Raw genomic sequence first — 5,668 nt, 5'->3', positions numbered from 1 at the left:
CGACCATCACCAGCTGTCATCTGTGTGGAAGGAAACGTCCTGCGACTCTGGCAAGGATGGTCCCTCCGAGCCTCCAAGCTGCTGAGAGAGGACCTCCGGGCACGCAGTCGAGAGGACCCGGCACTAACTCCTCTTCTCCGAATCCCCCCCGCCCTACTGCCATCGTCCCCGCGGAGGAACCTACTTGTCTTCAGGCCATTCCAGGCTCCCTCTCAATCCACTACAACCCAGGGAATACACAAGAAGGTCCTTCTACAAGGAAGGGAGGGGTAAATGTCCCATCTTTGTGACGTCAACACCAGGCCCGCCAACTCCTCACCCCTGAAGGGCGGCTAGGCTCTAGGACGCTGGAGGACTCCTCTCTGTGGTCTTTAACCCTTCTATTCCACACACACTGAGGATGGGAGGCCGACCGCCGCCCACTCCCGTTATGCCGGGTAATATAATTCCCTTAAAGTCTACTTGGAGAAAAGTTATGACCAACGTAGACCGCATTTGAAAAGCAGAAACATTACTTTGCCAACAAAGGTCTGTCTAGTCAAGGCTATGGTTTTTCCAGTGGTCATGTATGGATGTGAGAGTTGGACTATAAAGAAAGCCGAGTGCCAAAGAATTGATGCTTTTGAACTGTGGTGTTGGAGAAGACTCTTGAGAGTCCCTTGGTCTGCAAGGAGATACAACCAGTCCATCCTAAAGAAAATCAGTCCTGAATATTCATTAGAAGGACTGATACTGAAGCTGAAATCCCAATACTTTGAACACCTGATGTGAAGAACTGACTCACTGGAAAAGACCCTGATGCTGGGAAAGATTGAAGGTAGGAGGAGAAGGGGCCAACAGAGGATGAGATGGTTGGATGGTATCACTGACTCAGTGGACATGAGTTTGAGTAAGCTCTGGGAGGTGGTGATGGACAGGGAGGCCTGGCATGCTGCAGTCCATGGGGTCACAAAGAGTTGGACAGCACTGAGCAACTGAACTGAACTGAACTGAAAGGCTATTGATCAAGTATCCAAGTACCTTACTAGCCCGCCATCTCGTGGCTAACATCTGAAAAATGGGGTACCAGATCCAAGATAAGATGACTTTTACTTTATTCACCACAGTGGGGAAGCAGTACCCTGAGAGACATCACCTCCCAAACAGAATCTCTGGCCAATGGGCTGTCTCTCTAGCTTTACTCATCTCAAGCAAAATCTGTTCCCTGGCCTCAGAAGCCATGTAAGATAACGAAGGACACTTGAGGAAGTGGTGATTTAAAGAGAGATTTGGCATGATATATATATTTTTTCATTTGGGCCCAGTGACTGCAGGGAATGAAATGGGGTGGGGTGGTGAAGGAAATGAGATGAGGAATTTATTGCCCTAGCCACCTCCCTGCCCCCAGGTAGCCGACTTCTATAGATCTAACTGGTATTAATGCCTTTGTGTATAGGCTCACTATTAACAGCACGTGTGTAGTATGAGAAACTTGGTGGGCAGAGCAGATAGCATGGCCAAATATTCATTTCTCAGGGTGGATGGAGGGAGAAGAGAGGAAAGAATGTTGATCCACGGTTTACTTGTGAGTCAGTTTCTAAAATCTCAGTATTTCTTCACAAGGTGTGTGTGAATTCTTTTCTTTATCTGAGAATTGGTTTTCTAGGTGATGAAATATCATTGTGAGACACTCCTTGTGACATGTGAAAAGTGGTTGGGAATGTATTGGGTTAAGGTCATTTTCCAAATGTTTCACACCAAGTGTTTGTTTAAGGGGACAGCAGTGGCCCTAAAGAACTGAACTAAGTGGCTGAAATACAGGATCAGTTACTGAAATGTGAAGAGACTCTTTCTGGGATGTGTGTTCATCCTAGCCTGTGGTCACAGGCCACTCATAGGATTTGAACCGTGTCTTCCTAATGTGTTTCGTTTCCTGCCCTTGAATGTGCCGGAGGCTGCAGTTCCAGTTACTAAAGTTCCGAAGTAAGTTCTCTGAGAAAAGTAGTTTCTAGAAACGAGCAGTGCCTGGGAAGCTGCTCTAAAGTTTTAATATAGCCTGTGATGTAATTTTTGTTAGCTTCACCCAAGATATGATTATTCAAAGAATATAGAGATGCACCTGCTTCAGTATCTACCATTGGAGTTTTCAAATGAACACACAGTAAGATCGGCCTGGTTTTCTTTCTTGTTTATTGTTGGCTGCACTGAGTCTTCGTTGCTGCACGAGGGCTTTCTCTAGCTGTGGAGAAGCAGCACTACTCTAGCGGTGGTGCACGGGCTTCTCAATGCGGAGACTTTCTCGTCGCGGAGCATGAGCTCTAGGCTCGTGGCTCCAGTAGTTGGAGAAGGCAGGTTCAGGAGTTGTGACACACAGTCTTAGTTGCTCTGTGGCGCGTGGAAACTGCCTGGACCAGGGACTGAACACTGGCTTATTTCATTGCCAGGTGGATTCTTTTTTAAAAATTATTAATTTATTTTTATTGGAGAATAATACTTTACAATTTTTCATGGTTTTTGCCATATATCAACATGAATCGACCACAGTTATGTATGTGTCCCCTCCATTTCCGAACTGGGGGTCCCACCTCCCTCCCCACCCTATCCCTCTGGGTTTTCCCAGAGCACCGGCTTTGGGTGCCCTGCTTCATGCCTTGAGCTTGTTCTGGTCATCTATTTTACATGTGGTAATGTATCTGTTTCAGTGCTATTCACTCGAATCATCCCACCCTCCCCTTTCCCCACTGAGTTGAAAAGTCTGTTGTATAGGTCTCTGTCTTCTTTGCTACCCTGCATGTAGAATCGTTGCTACCGCCTTTCTAAATTCCATATATATGCATTAATATAAGTATTTGTCTTTCTCTTTCTTCCTTACTTCTCTCTGTATAACAGGCTCCAGGTTCATCCACCTCATTAGAACTGATTCAGGTGTGTTCCTTTTTAATAGCAGGGTAATATTCCATTGTGTATATTTACCACAACTTCCTTATCCATTCATCTGCTGATAGACAGCTAGGGTGCTTCAATGTCCTAACTACTGTAAATAGCGCTGCAGTAAACATTGGGGTACATATGTCTCTTTCAAATCTGGTTTCCTTGGGGTGTATGCCCAGCAGTGGGTCGTATGGCAGTTCTATTCCCGGTTTTTTAAGGAATCTGCACACTGTTCTCCATAGTGGCTATACCAGTTTGCATTCCCATCAACCGTGAAATAATGTTCCCTTTTCTCCCCACCCTCTCCAGCATTTATTGTTTGTAGACATTTTGATGATGGCCATTCTGACCTGTGTGAGATGATACCTCATTGTGGTTTTGATTTGCATTTTTCTAATAATCTGTGATACTGAACATCTTTTCATGTGTTAATTAGCCATCTGTATGTCTTTGGAGCAATGTCTGTTTTGGTCACTTGCCCACTTTTTATTGGGTTGATCATTTTTTCGTATCGAGCTGCATGAGCTGCTTGCATATTTTGGAGATTCATTCGTTGTCAGTTGTTTCATTTGCGATTATTTTCTCCTGTTCTGAGGGATGTCTTTTCACCTTGCTTATAGTATCCTTCACTGTTCAAAAGCTTTTAAGTTTAATTAGGTCCCATTTGTTTATTTTTGTTTTTATTTCCATTACTCTTCGAGGTGGATCCTAGAGGATTTTGCTGTGATTTATGTCACAGAGTGTTCTGCCTATGTTTCCCTCTTAAGAGTTTTATAGCTTCTGGTCTTGCATTTAGGTCTTTAATCCATTTTGAGTTTATTTTTGTGTATGGTGTTGGAAAGTCTTCCAGTTTCATTCTTTTACACATAGTTGACCAATTTTTCCAGGACCACACGTTGTACAGACTGTGTTTTAGCTATTGGATATTTGTGCATCCTTCGTCAAAGATAAGGTGTTCATGGGTGCAGGGATTTATCACTGAACTTTCTGTTTTGTTCCATTGATCTAGATTTCTGTCTCTGTGCCAGTACCATACCATCTTGATGACTGTGGATTTGTAATATAGTCTGAGTCAGGAATGTTGGTTCCTGAAGTTACACACTTCTCTCTCAAGATTGCTTTGGGAATTCGGGGTCTTTGATGTTTCCATACAAACTGAAATTATTTCTTCTAGTTCTGTGAAAAATACCACTGGTAGTTCGGGATACTGATGAATCAATAGATTGCTTTGGGTAGTAGAATCATTTCAATATATTAATTCTTTAATCCAAGAACATGGTATATTTCTCCATCTATTTGTGTTATCTTTGATTTCTTTCACCAGTTTTTTTAATTTTTTTCTGTATACAGTTCTTTTGTTTCTTTAGGTAAATTTAATCCTAAGTATTTTATTATTTTTGTTGCAATAGTGAATGGGATTGTTTCCTTAATTTTGCTTTGATTTTTCATTGTTAGTGTATAGGAATGCAAGGGATTTCTGTGTATTAATTTTATATGGCAGGTGGATTCTTAACCACTGGACCACCAGGAAAGTCCTGGCCTGCTTGTCTCTGGGTATGAAGCTTTCTGCGCTCTGACACGTGGCAAATTCCAGTGATCACCACCATGACCAGGAAGAGGCCACGTCCATCACCTTGAAAATACCCAGGTGCTGCCACTTTCTGGTTTCTCCTTCCACACTTGAATTCCCGACAAAACGATCTGTCTGCCTTCACTACATTTTGTCCTTTGCAATTTTAAAAGTCCTTATGTATTCTGAATATAAGACTTTTTTCACACCTGTGATTCACAAACATCTTTCCCCTAATAACTAATAGCTTCCCTTTTCATTACAGGAGACATGAGTGATGAAATCTACTTTTCCTCCCCACCCGCAGAGCTCAATATTGTGTACCCAGCAAGCGCCCATGAGATTCTTCAGAAGTGAAAATAAATTCTGCTGTCTGTCCAGCTGTCTCTCAGGTAGTCCCCAGAGCTATATTTCCCATCTCTGATTCCCTATCTGAATGGGAAATAAAATAGAACTGTCTAAGGACAGGTGCTGTATCTTTTGCTGAGTTTTTCCTTACACTAGTATTTCCATTATCAACCAAGAAATGACCAGCAGTCTGTTCTCAATATAAATCTGGTCAAATATAGACCAAATGAAAAGTACCTGATTTGTTCCAGGTGCTTTACTTTATAATTGTGTTGTGTCATGATACTGATACAGTATATGAATTGTTTTCTATGTGGCACCCTCCCTTTTCATTTAGCATCTTATTGTAATCACTATGTTATTATACATTTTAAAAAGTTTTGCAGGCTGTTTTACATTCATTTGGGCTTCCCTGGAGGCTCAAATGGTAAAGAATCTGCCAGCAATGTGGGAGACCTCAGTGCAATCCCTGTGAGACCCAGGGTCAATCCCTGGATCAGGAATATGCCCTGGAGAAGGGAATGGCAACCAACTCCAATATTCTCGCTTGGAGAATCCCCGTGGACAGAGGAGCCTGGTGGGCTACAGTCCAGGGGGTCTCAAAGAGTCAGACAGGCCTGAGCGACTAACACTTTCACTTTACCCTCATTCCCATTATTTCATTTCATTCTTCTATTGGGGATAGGAAAGCTTCCTGCAAACCAGTGTGCAAACTACAGTCTGACAGACTTGAGACCTGAAGAGAGGGACACTCCTGGAGGAACCCGGAGAACCTTGACAGCTGATTCTTCCTCTGTGTGCCACAGTTCTCAAAGGCAAAAAATGAGGGCAGTAATACCA

General features: G+C 43.0%; 1 long non-coding RNA gene across 1 annotated transcript; it reads left to right on the top strand.

Moving 5' to 3' along the window:
• Positions 1-374: 374 nt before the first annotated feature.
• LOC114111230 (uncharacterized) lies at positions 375-4,956 on the top strand. Its single transcript, XR_009598823.1, has 2 exons — positions 375-817; positions 4,412-4,956. It is a non-coding gene; the product is annotated as an uncharacterized LOC114111230 (long non-coding RNA).
• Positions 4,957-5,668: the final 712 nt, after the last annotated feature.

The sequence above is a fragment of the Ovis aries genome, chromosome X (assembly GCF_016772045.2).
Source record: "Ovis aries strain OAR_USU_Benz2616 breed Rambouillet chromosome X, ARS-UI_Ramb_v3.0, whole genome shotgun sequence".
Classification (NCBI taxonomy): Eukaryota; Metazoa; Chordata; class Mammalia; order Artiodactyla; family Bovidae; genus Ovis; species Ovis aries.
This window is presented reverse-complemented; position numbering and strand designations above follow the sequence as displayed.